Source organism: Lethenteron reissneri, chromosome 2 (genome assembly GCF_015708825.2).
Source record: "Lethenteron reissneri isolate LAM-NWPU_2019-01 chromosome 2, ASM1570882v1, whole genome shotgun sequence".
Classification (NCBI taxonomy): Eukaryota; Metazoa; Chordata; class Hyperoartia; order Petromyzontiformes; family Petromyzontidae; genus Lethenteron; species Lethenteron reissneri.
In genome coordinates, this window is record NC_083780.1 from 5724396 (window position 1) to 5743190 (window position 18795).

The 18795-nt window shown below is 46.1% G+C and overlaps 1 pseudogene; it reads right to left on the reverse strand.

The window, feature by feature from the left end:
• Positions 1–1502: 1502 nt before the first annotated feature.
• On the reverse strand, positions 1503–13111 carry LOC133341726 (leucine-rich repeat transmembrane protein FLRT3-like; annotated as a pseudogene).
• Positions 13112–18795: the final 5684 nt, after the last annotated feature.

An 18795-nucleotide genomic window follows, 5' to 3' on the forward strand; every position in this document is an offset into this window, starting at 1 on the left:
TAATGTATAGCCTTAAGAATGTCAATGTAAACTACATCATTGTAGGTAATTAAATGATCCATAACCAAGCAAAATGTCCATACAGTATATGCACACATATATAGTAAACGAAACACCAAGGTTCTGTACAACAAGTGTGTAAAATAAAATAATTGTTGGAGGGATGCAACTTGAAACCGCATCAGATCAGATCGTGATCGAAATGGTAACATGTCCAGGTAAATTCTATTACTTTGAAGTGCGATGGAAAAATATTAAGACTCAATCTCAGCGTTCCATTTTTCCCTGATAACAAATATCAATCCGCAGATACTGCTCGCCATGACATATGTATCAGAAATATAATAATATGAAGTGATAAAAAGATTCATTGATTTTACCCGACAATAAAAAGTCACCGTGCATGAAACACAAATATTGATTAAAGCACCCTCCCCCAAACCCTTTGATTTCTCCTCACACCCCACCCCGAGAGGTGTATCCAAGTTAAGTAAGTAGACACCAGGAATGTATAGAGTTTTTTAAAACACATGGCATATACATTGTGTCTATACTGGTGTCAATTTCCATACATGCCCTCTGTGTGTACCTGGATCGTTTGTTCATTAAAATATTTTTGAGAAAAAAGGCTTTCGACCATGTTCAAGGGGAGTTTGTTCTTTACGCCTCCGGTTTACCAGGCAAGATAACCGACATTAGAAAGAGCGTTTTGCGATGACAATCAATCTCAAGTGCAATATGAAAGATAAAAAATGTGAAACGGTTCCATATTGTTTGAGAAAAATATGATTAATTAATTAAAACATGTGTAGAGTGCAGTCACTTTATCGGCGTAGTGCAGGTACAACAGGGATGATGTTCAAGGCCTTCAGTTGATTGAGTCAGGTCAGTGAGCTGGGTCAATTTCTCAAACACCGTAACGGGTAAAGCCGTCAGCTGGTTCGCCCTCAGATACAGCTGCTGCAGATTACTCTGGCCGTCAAACAGCCCAGCAGAGAGAGACGCGAGTTCATCACTGCGCAGGAACCTGAAACACTTGCTCTCTGCTGTGTTAAGAAGACTCGAGCGGAGTAAATGTAGATACAACTACAGGGAACACTGGGTAAATTTTACTTACACATCAAGCTTGTTTAAAGCATTAGGAATTTAAATGTAAAGCTCGTTGTCCATCCACTGCGATGAAGTCACCACGTCACCAAGCTGGTTGTCACCACTCAGAGTGGATGGATTATCAAGCTTTAATTGAAAAGACTAAGAGAGAAATGAAATGAAATAAACAGAGCTCGAACTTGACTGGACATTCACAAACAACATCTATAGCGCTGTCTTAAAGTGAAACAAACATACTAGAGGTGAAGTTGTAGTTAATATTGAACGTAATTTACCTGAAACCACCCGAGTAAGAGGCAGGGTACCAACTCTCTCACATTTACAGTAAAAACAACAACTTTCCAGATATGGTCGTATTTAAATTACCGTGTAGGCCACCTTATCATTGATCATCACGAGGAGGCAGAGGCTGAGAGAGAGAGGAGGCTGAGAGCTCCGCGCAGGGCACATTCCCAGGGGTTGTTGTACAGCCAGATGTGAGTGAGGCTCTTGAGGTTGTCAAAGGCGCCCCTGGGAATGCTCTTCAGCTGCCCCGCGTTAATGCGCGATTGCTTTGCAACTGCGTTCTGTTAACACCGCAATGCAAGTCACGCGTGCCCAGCTTCACGTGTGCTCGTATCTGCGCTCACTGAGCAAAGCTTTAAATCAAGCAGGTAGGGATGAGATACGACGGACATCGGTGCGGCTTAGGATCGGTCAAATCAGTGATGGTGTTGATGCAGACAGGATCGTCACATTCCTTCTCGCTTAAAACACTGTCCCTCTACCTTTCACGTGTTGTCTCCCCAGTGCTGACGCTTACACACCGTGGCAGGTACTCACTTGAGCCTGAGTCGAGCGAGGGGAGGCGCATTCCAGTTGCAGATATTCAAGACCAATGATATCAATACTCATATCTGCCTTGCGGCTGTCATCTAGAATGAACATAGCGCTGCACTCGTTTGATTGTGACTACAAATACGTGTGGAGACACTGCGTGCCCCGCGTGCAGACAATGCATCCTCTGTGATATAGATGAGAGACTATTGTAGTGTATATCTCAATTTTTCGATTTCAAGCTTTCGTGACTGCAGGGATTCATCTTCTTGGTTCTTTCGGTAAAGTGACTTTACCGAAAGAACGAAGAAGATGTATCTCAATTCTCAAGGGAGACCTGGTAAATACATTCATTATTTATCCAGTAGATTAACAAATAAATGAACTAAAGATGCAAATATGAAGTAAATTCAAACGATAAGTATGAACAGCGTAAATATGTTCAAACGATGCACTCTTAAAAATATTTGGTTAAAATTTTTGGCGGAAATCTTGTGTAAATGTTGGACCACACGCGACGCCGCTCCCGTGCAAAGGGAGGCCGTTGTGAGCCGCCTCTAAACCGCCGCCCGTCCCTCGCAGTGTTCGTGTTCAGGGACACAAGTGGACTGTGATCGCAGAAGCCTCGCGTCTGTGCCTGCGGGAATCCCCACCACCACGCAGACTCTGTTTTTGCGCTTCAATCAGATCACGAAGCCCGAGCCCGGGGTGTTTGACCGCCTGACGGCACTGGTGGAGACACGATACACCAAGGCTCCTGCTATTGCCACTGTGGTAATGAATCATTGCGTATAATTACCGGAATATCATATTAACCAAAATATGACGTTACATTGTTTTTTGGACATCGTTTACGTGAGCCATTGTGCCTTTAAAAATAATAATTCTGACAATCTAAGCGGAATACATTTTATCTGACATGTTTATGATTGTAAACAGATATCGCTTCAAATAACGGGAAAGTGTTTTCTTTGGATAGCAGATCAATACTCTTTGGTTATTTCGGTAAAGTCACGAAGGTAGAAATTAAATTAAAATAAATCACGACGTTTCGGACGCAACACAAGCGTCCGTCATCAGGCGAAAAATGGTGACCGCAATGGTGACCATTTATTTTATTTTATTTCTACCTACGTGACTTTACCGATAGTACCAAAGAGTATGGATTCCTGCAGTCACGAAAGCTTCAAAACAGATCTTTGTGAATAGGAATAGAGTTTGCTTGAGTCAATACTTCTCTGTGAAAACGAGTAAAGGTGAATGTAAGAGGTCTCTGTGTGAGGCATCATTGCGAATGGATGAGGTGGTAATTAATAAGGCAAATATATAGGACAATAATTAAGGAATAATCCACGATGGCCAATGTGCATTGACCACGGTCGACAACGTCCCCTTCAGAGATGGAGTAATGACAGCAGCTCGTGTGCAGGTGCGAAGTGTATTAAAACATTGCATGGTCGTGACGACGGCTTGCAGTGGATTGATCATGCTTCTTGTTGATTACATATCTACGTATTGATAAATATACATGTCATACTAGAAAAGTGAATGCCTATGGTTAATGGTTTCTGCGCAGTGAAGAACTCGCGTCTTTCCCCGCGGGGGTGTTTGACAAACTCACCCAGCTCACTCATCTGGCTCTGGCCACCAACCACCTGATTAGCGCTCCCAGGGGCGCGTTTTACAAACGGAGCCAGCACTGCAAGGAGTGGTCTCTGCTTTGTCGCTGCGCATCGGTATAGAGACGACGCTTGGCACGAGTAGCGTCAAGTTTGTAAAGCTACCGCGTTATTGACATTCACGGCCATCGTCATCATCATCGTCATGTTGTCCTCTTGTGCTCCGAGTTAGTCTGCAGTGTCACTGAGCAGTGAGGTGAGCGTCTGCCTTAGTGCATCAGTGAATATTGCATGGAGTGAATTATTATAGATGATATTTAGCGTTTATATAAACTAACGCGTGATGTGATGGCTTGGTGCAGCAACAGCATAACAAAATGACCACAACATCCACACAACGCAACATAAGAAAAACAACGACGTAACAAAACAACAACACAACACCATAACAAAGCACAACAAGAGAAACCACCCGAAATAACAACTACACAAACAGCAGCAACAACGAAAAACTCTCCTCAAACAGGAATTGGCTGCACATTCCATTGTGGTAGCATCCTCCTGAATACAGTCTCGGAACTCAGTCAACCTCCCATGGACAGGCGAATGCCGGAATTAATTCCACTCATCGAAACACCCCAGCAGGGAGACCTGTGAGTTGATCGCTGAGTACAAATCGCATATCAGCAGCCTCCGCCTATTGCTGTAGAGCAGCCTCTACAAGAGAGCGTCGCTCTTCACACGGCAGTGGAGTTCAACACGGGTGCCTGGGTCGCGTTAGCGGCGTCGTGTTCACCTCACATCGCGGCACCTCGCTCCATGCCGTGCCCACAAAGCGGTGCAGTACATCGACCCGCACGGTGTTCAGAGCTCGCATTCCCTATGGAACATTTTTACTCGATCAGTAGTGTAGCGGTTAGCGCGCTGTGCTGCGAACCTGGCGATCCAGGTTCGATTCCTAATCACGGTCAACACCAGTGACGATTATCTGAGCCGGTCTTGAACGTCGTCTCTATCTCGGTGCCCAGGAACAAAGCAGAGACCGTTCCTGGCAGCGCAGGCTCCGTTTGTCAAACGCGCCCCTGGGAACGCTCTTCAGCTGGTTGTTGTACAGAAACAGCTGCTGCAGATTCACCAGGCGACTCTAGCAGACTGAATGAAAAACGATTACAATGAGCACTGGTTACTTGTATCAACCCACCAAGCTTGTGAGCGAATTAGTGTTGTACAAAAATTATCAAAGTAATCATTCAAAGTCATTTATCGATCCAAAAGTTCCACAAGGCGTCGGCGAGTCTACAAAGGAGATGACTTCAGGAACACATTCAGACCGAATGATTACAGCACCTGACCTGGCTGGTGAGTCTACGGGAACTTTTCCTGGGTTATAACAAATTAACTGAGATGCCCGCAGGCGCAAGAAAGTTGCCGACACTGACTCACTTCGATCTGGCCCTAAACCAGTTGAAGAGCATTGCTGGGAGATTGGTTCACGCTTTCCACCGTGTGCCGTTTCCAGGAGTCTCGAGCCGAATTCGGGCAAAGCGCTCAACACTGGCAGCGCTCAGTGCCCCGGGTCAGTTGTCAATCTCTTCAGCGAGGAATAACAGATTGAGGTGCAGCCCTGCAATTGCCTGGCTCACGACACTGATGTCGGAAGGGTCTCCACTGGAAGGAGCTCTAGAAATCTCATGTGAAGGGTCTTTAGCCGATTCTTCCACGATGGCCGGACGTCTTGGACGCGGTGGGAGTAGCCACCCTTTGCTCCACGACACGGGATGCACCGATCGGCTGTGATGAATCCATTTGTATTTCTGGGTGAACAGAAGCAGGAGGTTTAAAATATATATAAGCTTCATCATCATATCAGCGACCACTTGATTAAAATCCACTTTGCTAACATTTTCTCCACATTATCAGACTGTGGACTCAACCGTCACGAAGATCATCATCTAAAATAAGCATAAACAGCTACACCCTTTTCATCTTCATCCTAAATACACAGTAGGGTTAATGAATATCATAATCTACCATCATAATCAACATATAGAAGTAAAACACAATAACCATTACTGTGAAGTTCACTCTGCAGTTCAGACAGAAAACCGAAACCAGTCCAAAGTTTAGTTTGGAATTAAGCACTCCCAGAAGGCCGTGATGCTGATGAGTTGTGCAAAAACTACTTTTAATAGTTACGTGGAGTGGAAAGACAAATCCGAGGGAGAGGCATTGTCTGGTTATGTAGTTTGTAAGAAAAATGCTGATAATATATTTCAGACGAATGATCGACTTCACGTGATAATCGCTCCATCTCTTGTGTGTGTGTGAGTCACGTGTGGCTGTATGGAGCAGCAATGCAGTGAGTGCAGGGCTGGCGCCTCGGCGTCTCTGCGAAGCGTCAAGACCAGTCCCAGGGGTTACTGTGCAGCCAAATGTATTGCAGCTTCGTAAGGCTGTCGAAGGCGCCCTTGGGAACGGTCGTCAGCTGGTGACATTGGTCGGTTGTCTCCTCGTCCATCGATCCACATTATCCACACACACAGTGTACGTAGATAGCATATGCACATGCATACATGGACATGCAAATAATGTACTCAATACGCACATAAAGATGGGTGTACTGATATACATATACAGTATACACTTACCAACACGTATGTATATATGCACAAGTACTGTGTGCATACTTACATATTAACGACAGTGCTATTGACGAAAGTGAGTTGTTTTGTTATTTTTAGTGTAAATTCACTAAAACCCAATACACAGACCGTATAATGAACGTGTATTTTTCATCGTATGATTCCATTTGTACCAAGTTGATATTCGCTTAAGAATCAGCGTTGGCTCAACCCGCCGGGGTGTTTGAGAATTACCAATTGATCATTCATATCATGACCCATGGCGTTGATATGACAATTGTAGGAAACTGAAGGAAACCCCCAACGAATATAAAATATTTCCATTCTGCATTGTCTTAATTTGGAAATAGCCACTCGTGTTATTGATGTAGTGACGTTTTTAATGGTGTCACGATGGTGTTAGCGCCAGCTACTGTCACAAGAGTGCTACTGTTTTCGTCTGGAACCTCTCTCTGTCACCAGAGTAAGTACGGCATGCGAGCCCGCCCTAGGGGCCATAGTCCTGGTGACGGCCTGAGAGAGGGCAAGTAGGGACGTGACAGTTTGTGTGAACCCGAGAGGGCACGTGACCGGGACAGGGTAGTGAGGGGGGCCCGAGGGGGGCTTGAGGGACACGTGGTGCTTAGTCGAGATCCTTGGGGCAAGGTCTCGAAGGGGGCGTGGCCGAATGCGGAGCGAGGCCACGCTCAGGATCATAAAGTGGCAGTCCCGAGAGTGTTCTGGACTCGTCTGTGGGATCAACCCTGGGTGCGACATCTCTTTGGTCTTCGCTCAACATCGTGGGTCAGACAGCATGTAAGCTGACTGACCCGTTCGTGTAGTTAACCCGCTACTCACATAGTTAACCGTGTAGTTATCACCTAAATGTTGAAACAGTGTACGTTTAGAGTTACCCGGTTGGGAAGTTGTTAAATAAACTTGTTGCCTCCAAAAACAAGTGTGTGCCTCCGTGTTCACCACTACATATATACACAAAAGAAAGCAAATGTTCATGAAATATGAGACTTATTCTGGCTGTAGTGAACCCCAATCCAGGGACATGCTGGTGAATTTCCACATCTTGTATTTGTCCTGGAATCTGCTGATGGTCGTTCCCGAGGGGGTGTTTGACCGCCTGGTGAATCTGCAGAAGCTGTTGTTGCATGATAATCAACTGTCGGCTCTCCCTGCCGCGGTGTTTGACAAACTTACCAAGCTTATAGAACTGAGACTACCTGACAACTTTGTGAATTTACAGAAGCTCTTTTTGTATAAAAAAAATCAATTTACGGCTCTACATCCTGGAGTATTTAACAAACTCGCCCAACTAACTATTCTGACGGCTCTGCCCAATGGAATTTTCGACAAACTCACCCAGCTCGTAACACTGGATCTGAATGGCAACCAACTGTCATCCATTCCCGCAGACACGTTCCATCAGCTTGTGAAATTACAGAAGCTGTGGCTCAAAAACAACAAACTGACGGCTCTTCCCGCTGGGTTGTTTGACAAACTGACCCAGGTTAATTCTCTGAGTCTGAACGACAACCAGTTGAAGAGCATGCCCTGGGAAAGTTTGCTGGGCGCATGTGTCTCTAGAGCTGGATGCACAATGCCCATCTTAAACCTGTTTTACTATTCTGTGTTACGCGTGCATGTGTAGAGGCTGTGTGTGTAAGTTTTAAGTGAAAGCCATGTAAAGCCGGTCTTATTTGACTTATTGAAAGTCCTCAATTACAGCAAAGCCGTTCGCGTTGTTTTACTGTTTTTTTTATCGTAATTCACTATCAGACGTACATCTGATCATGTCTCAAGACAAACATATATATAAATACCCAGCTCTGTCATTCTGTGTCTGTGATTAACGTGGCAAAGATTGGTTGAAGTGCGTCACGTGACCGCGAGCAAGCAGCCAACCAGAGGTGCGCCCCTCCCAAACATGTACGCCCCCGAGGTGATGTGCGCCCTAATAAGGCGCTGTGGACAGCTGATCTGCCAGCACGCTCAGGGCCGACAAGGGTGGGGGCTGAGGGGGACGGGGGGACCCCCCCCCCCCCACCACTTCCTAAGACCCCTTAAGAGCTACCAAATAATCCTAACAGTTCTTTCACTGATTAATAAGTCATAGCTCTTAGAAGTGAATGTCAATATCACAACTAAAGTTCAAATACATTTTCATTCATTCACATCAAAGTTACATCGCGGGATCGTCCAAAAAGATATGTAGAGTGAAAGTTTTAAGCCGCTCTTATTCGACGTATTGAAAGTCCTCAAGTACAGCAAAGCCGTTCGCGTTGTTTCCTAGTTTTTTCACCGTAATTCACTATCAGCCGTACATCCGATCGTGTCTCAAGACATTAAGTTAGTAGTTGAAGGTGAGTTATTTAAGAATTTAATCTGACAAACAATGCACACGGTTCTAATTACATCTTTACTGTCGTTTTATTGGTGCTTAAATCCACTGCTGGATTAAGGCCCACCGCACGTTGTGCGAGTTGATCCTAAGTTTTTACTTGACCAGCCTGTTGGGGGGCGCCGCAGGCTGTGGTTGTTGGAGTGCACATTATATTATACAACCTAGTGTATAATATAGGGTACAAGCTCAGGCCGCGATAACACGTGACATGCGCATGCAGGCTGAACAAAACTGAACAAAGACTGAGGCGCGTGGGCAGCATCTACAAGCATCCAGCAGCATCCCGTCTTGTGTGACGCTACGCCGAGGCAGCCTACTCACACGAGGTAGTTATGTTTACTAAATCGCGTAGTGTCCAATTCGCGTTATGAAACACGCGTTAATAGAAGAACAGACTGTAAGAATGTAATAATAAAATGAATGTTCAATTACTGCCACTGGGTGGCAGTAATATCACCATCCTTGAAACTCATGGTCGGATTAACGGAAGGGAGATTTCAGAGCTGGTAAGCCGGGCTCTCCTCTCAGATATTAAGTCTATGATAGCGGGTGTTAACCTTTAAATGTAATTAAGGAAAACACAACAAGGAGTAGGTTAGGATGTAACACTATATGGAGGCGATGTTTATTCAAAGCATATATTTTAAAAATATATAAAATGATGTGCTATGAACGGCCGTGATCCAAGACATTGCCTGTTATATTTTCTTTTAAAAGCCCACAGTGTTGTTGATGAACATGTAGATTGTTTTATGCTGTTATTTGTGCTTGTACATCAACGTCAGTTGCAGTTTCACAATGTGTTTTATGTTGAGAGAGACAGCAGCCCAAGGGAGCCCCAAATCTACACAGCCGCATGTCACTGCACTTTACCCGAGGCTCAATGCAACGAATGGTGCGCCCTCTGGCGGACAGTGTGGTATCGTACCCATAGTTGAACATGTTTCGAGGATGGTGGTGGGAAGGATTCAAATGAGTCATCTCCCCACCTTATATGGCAGTTTAAGTCACGATTTCAAATCATTCTACTCTGAGGATCTTAGTCGCGTTGTTTTTACTGTGGCTGTTGGAATTTTTGGCATTTACACTGAATTGTAAAGATCATACACGTGGTCTTGTCTGACGTAGCCAACCTGAAGCGATCGGCGATCGTAGATGTAGTAGGCTCTTTGTGAAGGTATTTGTATTCGTTTTGTTAAACCAATTGTATCGTTATTGGTAATTGTATTTTTTTCCTCAGCAAGTAAATCATTGCAATTGAGACAGAACAAAGCACCACAGTGCAAGGGAGATGGAAAAACACGGCCAAAATAATAGTAGACTATTTAATTGAATCGTGACAATTAATCTAATGGCTAGTGGAGTGAATTACTGCATGTTTACCACCCAGCCATCAGCCTCTTACTGGACCACGATGGTTTCGATCAAAAGATCCGGCCATCATCTGCGTGTCTAAATCCTGCATCGACACTCGATTCATTTGCAGCTCATTTAGAAAATTACATCACCACTTTTGTTGATGAACTCGGGCCTATCCGAACAAGCACAAATAGAACAGAGAATGCGCGCAGTAATATTCTGTAACTGGATGTGATCGCTGCGAAGCAGACGAGGAGGAGGCTGCAGCGTCTTTGGAAGAAAACTGGTCTTGAGACAACTCGCTTACAGAGCCACCTGCAGATCTGCCAACTGACTCATGATTGAGACTCGCAGATCGTTTATGCTCTGCACGTCAATTAGTCGGCTCGCGACCCCCGTGCTCTATGACGCATCTGCTGGTTTCCAACCACCCATCAACGAGGCAACCAGGTATATGTGTAGTGACATAGAATATGTCATGTGGCAGCATAGCGCTGGTTGCTGGCGGGGAAGGGGATCTGCAGCTTACAGCAGCCCTGACGACAGCAGGCCACGTGATATACCAGAGAGGAATCTAGGGGAAATGTCACAGAAGGGTCACACGGGGAACCCGCGGGTAGGTTCTAGAAAGGGGGCGTGGCCGGGGAGGGAGCCAGGCCACACTGACAGTATAAGAGGGGCCCCTGGAGGGGACTTCGGGGCTGTCGTGTTGAGTGGGATCCCGTTGTGCTGCTGCTGGAGTCTTCGCCATTCTTCTCTCATCGTCTCCGTATTCACCGTCTCAGCGTTGCCAGTCAGGCAGTCTACCAACTGTCCTGACTGGGAACTGTAGTCGGCTATATACGGATTATTGGAAGTGTTAACTCGTAAGGCCGTGTTAATAAACAGAGTGCCTCCAACTCTTAGTGTCTCCGAGTCAGTCACTACCGGATTTGCAATGTTCTTAACCAATAAAATAGTGACGATCAAGAGGGCAGTTTCTTACCTGAAGGTAACACATTCTCCCGATCTGCCATCTGCGTTTTGAACAACCTGGCACCGATGCAAAACTCGAGACACTGGCACCAACGCCGGTGGCAGAGGTGTCGATGTTCATCGCACTGCTGCCAAATAACACATCGCCACTCAACTACATCCACACATCGATTCTCAAATCATGTTTGGACGTGCTTGCGCCGCTGATTGTCCACCTGTTCCACGGCATTGAAATGACGCTACTAAAGATCACTGATGGCCTCTACAAGATAATGGATGATCCGAGCACCGCAGCGTTGGTTGGCCTCGATCACTCAGCCACCTTCAACACTATCGACAGTCATCAGGCGGCTACAGTCAAGGTTCGGTGTATCGGGTACGGCACTTGGGTGGATAGAGTCATACCTACATGGTCGATTGCAGTTCCTCAAGCAAGGTGACGAACGGTCATTGCCTATGTATGTATGTAGAGCTTCTTTCGCATCGTACATAGCTAACTGTGTCGAGTTGAAATACCACAAGGATCCATCCTCGGGCCCTTCCTATTTTCAACATACGTCTCTCTAATCGCCGATGTCATCTCATCGGATGATATCGAGTTCCATCAATATGCTGATGATACACAATTGTACACTGCAGTGAAGTGAAAGTGAGATATGGAGATCCTCGGTATCATCGAAGATTGCACGTAAGTGGTGCACTGTGGTTTGCAAGAAACGAAATGCTGCTTCATTTTGAAAAATTGGTGGTTCTGCTGGTTACCACTCAGCAGTGGCGGCTCCTGCAAAATCTCTCAGGGGGGGCAAATGTCTGGATGATTGATAAGGATAAGGTCCACCCATGCAATGGATAAATTAACAGCTTAAGCATGTAAAGGCAACTTCACTTCTTTAATATTAATGAAAAATAAAGTGACTCTTACAATACATCTTGTTTGTTTCTATACTCACTATTAAAACAAACCACTCAAGTTTATTTTCTTAAAGATTCCACTAGGTGGCAACAAATTATATTGTTTGATTAAACGTGCTTACGTATGATGACGTAAGCACGTATGATGACGTAAGCACGTTAGGGCGAGCCCTCCCGGAAGCCATAGAGAATGCATTGCAGCGCCCCCGTTCGAAAAAAAACATCTTTGAATGTAAGTCTATGGGGCCACTCGGGGCGATTCTCAGCCGGAGGGAAATCGCCCAAAAAGAGGCGGTACTCCACAGAACGTAGCATGACGCTGATTGGACTATATCCAGAGGCACAGTGACGGCTAGCGTGACTCTGTGGTTGAATGACATTGGTGGTGCGTCGCCCAATCACCCTAATGAAGAAACCGCCCCTGCCACTCAGGGTCAGGTGGAAAAAATGTAGGAGAATGAGGTCTGGTGGTCCAGACTCCAGGGGGTGGTGGGGGGGTCGATCAGATAGAGGAAGCTAGACCATGGACAAATCCTTCGATAAAAGACTCAAGTTTGGTGCAAGATGACAGCGGCTTTAGCAGGAGACTCAAGGTCTCGTGTTTCCTCCAGTGCCGTCAGACTGTCAAACACCCCGGGCTCGAGCTTCGTGATCTGATTGTCATACAACCACAGGTTCTGCCTGTCGGTGGGGATTCCCGCAGGCACAGACGCGAGGCTTCTGCTATGGCAGTACACAATTGTCTGATCGCACGAACACTGCGAGGGACGGGTGACGGTTTAGAGGCGGCTCACAACGGCCTCCCCTTGCACGCAAACGGCGTCGCGTGTGGTCCAACATTGACACGCGTTGCCTGTTCTTGAAGCTCTCCGTGAAATTGTTTCCCCCCAAATACTTTAAAGAGTGCTTCGTTTGAACATCTATATGCCGTAAATACTGACCACTTTTGAGGGGTTTTTTCAGTTGTGTTGTGTTTGCGTCTAGTAGTTAACTTATTAGTAAAGCTATTGAATAATTAATTCATATATATCTCAGCTTTCTCTTGAGAATAAACATTACAATAGGCTATCGCCGACTTAATATGAAATGTATATTTATCAATGTGTTTATGTAATCATAAAAAGCCATGATCAATCCACTGCGAGCCGTATTCACGACCATGTGATGTAGTAGTCTGCCTCGCACCTACACACGAGCTGCTGTCATTACTCCATCTCCATGGTGGACGTACTTCCGGGCGCGTTCCCTCCCTTGGGTGCCACTTCGCTGTTGTTAACGACCATGGTCAATGTGCATTGGACATCGTGGATTATTCCATCATCCCTTCTCGCGCCATAGCCTAGCCAAGCCAGCTTACTTTTGTAAAACGTTAATGCCTTTTACAAGCGTTTGATCTCTGATCATTGCGTTCTTGTATCTGCCTCTCAATGTAAATCCAAGCTTACAATTCGCATTGCTTCTGTGCGCACTCGCTTTCGTTTGTTTTTTTAATTGCAATTTTTCGTCTTATGTTAAGTGTTGGTGAATCCAGGAATATGGAAACATTTGCCGTTCAAATTACAGCTTTGTCGAGTTGGCGGCGATTCGTTAACTCATACAGAGGGTGGGCTGAGAATGCGAGTTTACTTTGATTGTAGAGTCGAAGCGTCGACTCTGTAGCGACCGGCAGTAACACCTCTGAGAACGCTCTTCAGCTTATTGTTGCTCAGAGACAACTGCTGCAGATTCCCCAGGCGGTCAAACAACCCAGCGGGAAGAGCCTGCAGCTGGTTGCTGTTAAGATCCAAAATAGTGAACTGGGTTAGTAAGTTAAACACCCTAACGGCTACTCATGGCTGAGGATGATGATAGTGACCGGTTCTTTCAAAGTGAACTCTCACCACTCGCACGGTTATATGGTAGTGAACAGAATCATTTCAAATTAGGCAATTAACCAGAGCCACTTGCATTCTCTTAAATGCAGGCACGGCAGTTTACAAAATCTCAATTTGCTATCACAGACACCTCTGATCTCAAACAACTTCAACTCACTTCACATGAACCCTGACAGTTAAAGTGATTCCAGTTACTTCCATCGAGACCTGCTAGATAAAATGAGTGTAATCTACTTGTAGAAACATCTGTGAGTTTAGGAGACCTCAATTCCCTTTCATATAAAGAAGTCTCAGATAAATCCACTTTAGTTCATTTCGCAAAGAACCACGTTATTAATTACTACGTGATCCATACGCTTTTATGTCTCTCCCAGAGACCTCTTACATTCACCTCGATTCGCTTTCACAGAGATGTATTGACTCAAGCAAACTCCATTCACGTTCACAAATATCTGTTATCCAAATAAAACACATTCATGTAATTTGAAGTGATATTTATTTAAAGTCATAAACATATGCTCAATAAAATGACATTCATTTAAATTGTAAGAGCTATACTTTTATGGGCACGAAAATTCCCCAAAACGGTGTCCGAAAATCAGTTTCGTTATCGTTTGTAAATATGAAAGATGCATTTGTGATTATACGCAACAAATCACTATCGCAGTGCCAATAGCAAGAGCCTCAGGGTCTCGTGTCTCCTCCAGTGCCGTCAGACTGTCAAACACCTCAGGCTCGAGCTTCGTGATGTGATTAGCCTAGTGAATCTTCAGCAGCTGGTTCTGTACAACAATCAACTGAAGAGCATTCCCAGGTGCCCGGATCCAACACAGTCAGGAACGGTCACTGCTGTGTCGCTGGGCAACGGGATAGAGATAACACTCGTCATCAGTAGCAATCAGTTTGTAAAGCTCCGCGTTATTGACATCCACAGCCATCGTCATCATCATCGTTGTCATCGTGCCCTCTTGTGCTACAAGTTGGTCTGCAGTGTCACTGCATATTAGTGAATAATGAGTGAATTGTGTGAATAATGAGAGCTGATTTTGATCGTTAACAGAAACTCGCATGTGCCATGCGGGTTTGTGGTAGTTCAGCAACAATAATAAGAATCACAACAACAACCACACAACAACGCAAAGCAAAAAATTAGCAATGTCAAAACAAAACTATACAACAGCACAGCGCAACAAGAGCGATTACACACGCAGCACCAGGAGCGCAACATTCTCATCAAACAGGAATTAGGCAAACGTCCTATTGGTGCAGCATCATCCTGAAAACAGACTCGGTACTCGATGAGGCTCCCATGGACAGGCGACTTCCAGAATTAATTCCACTGATCGAGAAAAAATGTTCCAGATGGAATGCGAGGCGAGCGCTGAACACCGTGAGGATCGCTGTATTGCACCGCACAGACAGTGGGCACAGCATGGAGCGAGGTGCCGAGATGTGAGGTGAACACGACGCCGCTGACGCGACCTTGCGACCCGTGTTGAACTCCACTGCCGTGTGAAGAGCGACGCTCTCTTGTAGAGGCTGCTCTATAGCAAGAGGCGGAGGCTGCTGATCTGCGATTCGTGCTCAGTGATGAACTCACAGCTCTCCCCTCCGGGGTGTTTGACAGTTTAACGCTACTGACTTATCTCGACCTTAGTAACAACCAGCTGACAGCTCTACCCGAGGGGGTGTTTGACCGACTGGTCAATCTGCAACAGCTGTATTTGTGTAGTGCTCGAACCGACACGACAGCTTCTTTTCTTTCCTCATTACTTTATTTCGCGTATTTCGATCAACACTCCTCCATCCAACATCGCTCAATGTTCCTCCCGCTAACACCGATCCACAGTTCTCCTCCGCGCTCTCCGCTCGCTCACCGCGTCCTGCCGGCCTCGCTCGCTCCCCATCACTCCGCCGTCGACTCTCCTCTCCACTCTCTCCGCCACAGTTCGGCTGCTCTTTATCAGCTCCGCCGTCCCACTCTGTCGCAACTACATCAGATTCTCTTACCACACTCCAGCCGCTTCCTACTGGCTTCGTTGTCTCACTGCTGTTCTACACTTGTCCACTGCTACCCTACACTTCTCCACTGCTACCCTACACTTCTCCACTGCTACCCTACGCTTCTCTACTGCTACCCAACGCTTCTCCACTGCTACCCTATACTGTTATTAGCTCTGCTGCTCCGACTCTTCCATCCTCTGTCTCCTCCCAAGCGCGAACTCCCGTCTCCTCCAAAAACCCCTGTCTTCATCCCCGAGCCAATTAATCCCCAATTAATCAGGGGCATCCCCCGCGACGCCACTCGCCCCCAGCCCCGCTGCCACTTGGCATGTTTTTCCAGATAATGCGGCGCCACTCCACGACAACAACACCCTCTCGGCCAATCAGCGCCCTGCGTCCTTAATTACTTCCTGCCACCTGCTACCATCTTCAGACAGCGCGGCCCTACATCCCGACAACAACGACCAGCCAATCAGCGCCCCGTGTCCTTATTTGCTCCCACTGTACACCGCGTGCGCGCACACCGACTTCAGCGTGTGACGCATACTTTCAGGCACTACATTTGTATAAGAACCGACTGTCGTGCATACCCGCCGGAGTGTTTGACAATCTGACGAATCTGAAGAATCTGAAGTTGTACAGCAACCAGTTGACGGCTCTACCCGAGGGACTGTTTAACCGCCTCATGAATATATGTTCTGGATTTGTGCTGCGACAAATTCACACAGCTGCCCACTGGCATTGACAAACTCGCCAAGCTGAAGCTGTTGGCTCTGCAAGGAAACCAGCTGAAGAGCGTCCCTGGCACAAAGCATGACTGTTGAGCTTGGAATCAGCTGCTGCTGACGATCTAAATGCTCGTGCTGATGATGAATGATGGCACTGATGATTATTTAGAAAGCTTTTATCATTACTCATTCCTGCCAGTCCCCAAAAAAACGACAATTAAATAATACAAGTTATTATAATTAACAGTTATTAACAGTTGACGGGTAGGAAAATGATCACAAAAGGCAAACCATGTTGTATTTCTGCTGAAACTATCAGTCTACCACATTGAGAAAATTGTTATGATTTCAGGTTTTGCAAGAGGCTGACAATGCCGCATTCGCACTCGACTCATCCCACACGGGACGTCCCGTGCGAGCGCAGATCATTTCGCCTGGACACATTGCGTAGGAACGCACGCGTGTGTACCCCTCGCTGTACAGAGGCAGGGATGCACATGCGGGGCTCTGCGGCCTGTAAAGAAGCCACGCGGTCTGAGTCCGACCCGGTCACACCTCGGAAGCTAAGCATGAATAGGCCTGGCCAGTGCGTGCATGTGTGGCCACCGCGCACAAACCAGGCTGGCGCAAATATGCGGTGCTACGGGATGGACAGCAGAGGACAGTGCAGCCACTCGGACCTTTCGGGACTATTTATGACAAAAAGCGGCGCGCGTTTGTTGATTTGTTTATGTTTCTGTACAAGAGCTGCCGCTCTGAACTCACAACAGAATAAACTCACCACGCAGAAGGCGATGGGCCTGGACCAAACACACGTAGCGCGTCTTTAGCATTCATCAGGCGCGTGCGACGTGTAACTACTAAATTTGCGTATGAACGGAGACTCTTGGGTAAACGTGTATGGAAAAGGGGACCGTGGATTCTATTGACTGAAAAATACTTCCAGCAATGTCCGTTTAATACTGTCACTTACATGCAGGGCACGGAATGGTTTGACATGCTTCCAAGGACAATGTAATTACGCCAGTGTTCTGTGTAGGGTAATGATGATTTCTACAATTACCATCATCATCGTCAATGATATCTGCCATCAAAATAACTTATCAGCAACATAACGTCTTCTTGGTTCTTTCGGTAAAGTCACGTAGAAGGGAAGTAATAAAATAATAAAAATAAAACATAATAAAATGCAATTCTCACGACGTTTCGGCCACAACGCAAGCAGCCGTCCTCAGGTGAAGAACAGACGCTGTCTTTCCGACAGACCTATACCATAGAGCCCAATGCATCTCCGACCAGGAACACATTGCCAGTGAACTCAAACACGTACGCCAAGCTCTTAAGGCTAATGGTTACTCCAACTACACAATCCGCAAGGCCATCACTCCAACCATCAAGAAGGATCCTGTTGAGGAACCTATCAAAACCATCTCCTTACCCTACATTGCTGTGGTCACAAAAAAGATCTCCAAAATCCTGATTAAACACAAGCTCCAGGTCCGATTCAACACAGTACATAAAATCTGTGATCTGGTCCCGTCTGTAAAAGATGTGGTTCCAGACATACAGTACCCTGGCGTCTACAAACTAAGTTTCCTCTGTGGTAGCAGTTACATTGGAGAAACCAAACGACATGTCTCGGACCGCATCCGTGAACATAAAGCAGACCTGAAACACGGTAGGACAAACACCTCAGCCGTGGCAGATCACTGTTACAATTCAGTGGGCTCACATGACATTGACTTTTCCAAGACGGAGGTTCTCTGCAAGCCATCTGGCTACCATGAGAGATTCGTTCATGAGGTGATCCACATATACAAACACAGAGACAATTTCAACCGAGAAGATGGATTCTGGCTCAGCAATCATTGGAAGGACGTAATACACCATTTCGGATCTTAACTGATTGTTGTTCACGTTTACGGTGACTTTCAGACCGCAGTCCACTCACTGGCATTGACTGTGTATCTTGTGTTCTCCACAGGGAATGCATTATTTGCTCCGCTGCGGGTCTCCTGCTTCTACATACTATTAACATTCCCTCCCTTTGTTAATGCTACCCCCTACCCCCTCCCTCCCTTTGATGCTGCTAATTCTGCATAATGCATGGGCATAATATGACTTTGAAACCCCCCAGCCCACCTCCTACACATTTCCCATAAATATGCTAAATTCCTCTTGATATGCAAATTATTTTGTCAAGGCGCTCTTCTTCCACCTCCAACCCAGCTTATATATATGCTAAATTCTTCTTGATATGCAAATTATTTTGTCAAGGCGCTCTTCCCCCCCTCCAACCCAGCTTAAAAAGACGCTCCAAGCCTGGGGTTGTCATTCAGACTCTGTCTTCTCGACAGACCT